At 59.8% G+C, this 1,347-nt stretch overlaps 1 pseudogene; it reads right to left on the bottom strand.

The window, feature by feature from the left end:
- Positions 1–218: 218 nt before the first annotated feature.
- Positions 219–1,112, bottom strand: LOC123389912 (annotated as a pseudogene).
- Positions 1,113–1,347: the final 235 nt, after the last annotated feature.

The following is a 1,347-nucleotide window of genomic DNA, read 5'->3' as shown; positions in this document are numbered from 1 at the left end:
GAAATCTCTCCTGTTTCACGTATCGGTGCCTTCCGCACCTCAGCCCACTTCCTGTCCCTGCCTTACAGATAGGGCACATGCAAGCACCCCTGCGTGCACACACGTGGCCATCATCCACTGGCGTGGCACCGTGGGGGAGGGCACAGGTGCGGGGAACACAGGCTTCCTGCCAGCGGCACGAGGACCTCTTCTGGACTGGGCAGCACATGGAACCGCACTCAGCTCCGCTTTGTGTCCCTGTCCTTCCCCAGCAGTCTCCTGAAGGCTCTCTTGACTTCCTTGTTCCTCAGGTGAGAGGGTAAGTGCTGGGGTGCCCACGGCATAGAAGAGACCAAAGAACTTGCCCCATTTGCGAGCATAGGAACTCTGGGGCTGGAGGGAGACGACAATGCCTGAGCTGTACCAGAGGGTGACCGCTGTGAGATGGGAGAGGAAGGTCCCAAACATCTTCCAAGTCCCAAACATCTTGCGCCAAGTTAATCCTCAGCACTGCTCAGGCGATGGCACAGTAAGAGACAAGGATGAGGCCGAGGGGCACGACCAGAATGAGGACGCTGGCCACAGCCCTCCGGGTCTCATTGTAGGTGGTGGTCCCACAGGACAATGTGATTACAGCTGGGACCTCACACACGAAGTCATCCATCTGCCGATGGGGACAGAGGGGCAGGCGGAGAGGGGGTGGTGTCTGGACTACTGACTCCAGCAGCCCGATGACCCCGGCCACGGATGCCAGCTGCTGGCACCGGCAGGGCTAGATGATGGTGGTGTAGTGGGGGCGCTGGCAGGTGGCCGCATAGCAGTCGGAGGCCATCACTGCCAGGAGGGTGCACTCAGTGGTCCCCGGGAAGAGAAAGATGAAGAGCTGAACAGAGCAGCCAAGGAAGCTGATGGGTTTTGGGCCCCAGGGGTTGACCAGCATCTGGAGGATGGAACTCACCCAAGAAGGTCCAAGAAGGACAGGTCAGAGAGGAAAAAGGTCAGACAGCAGAATGGTGAGGGTGTTGCCCACCTGATTCAGAAGGTAGGACAACCGCGAAGAGGATTCTTTCAAGTCCTGGGCGTTCAGAGAAACCCCGAAGGAGGAAGCCGCCAGGGGAGCTCTGGGTGGCCATGACCTCTTCCTGCCCCAGTCTGGAGGGACGTCTATCGTCTGAGACCCCAGCTGGTACTGGTCAGGCCACAGCAGGTGCACCTTTCTCTTCCCATCGTCCCACCAGTGTACTCTCCTGGACACCACCCTCAGCAGCTCGTCCCTTCTCATCCCTCCTGGTCAGTGTGGGCTAGCAGGCGTGGGGGCAGCAGGACATGCTGGCAGATGGACAGAGCTGTCTGCTGGGGCCCTGGGCT

The sequence above is a fragment of the Mustela putorius genome, unplaced genomic scaffold (assembly GCF_011764305.1).
Source record: "Mustela putorius furo isolate JIRA1106 unplaced genomic scaffold, ASM1176430v1.1 tig00004179_pilon_pilon_pilon, whole genome shotgun sequence".
Taxonomy (NCBI): domain Eukaryota; kingdom Metazoa; phylum Chordata; class Mammalia; order Carnivora; family Mustelidae; genus Mustela; species Mustela putorius.
Note: the sequence above shows the minus strand (reverse complement) of the source record. Positions and strands in the feature narration are given on the sequence as shown.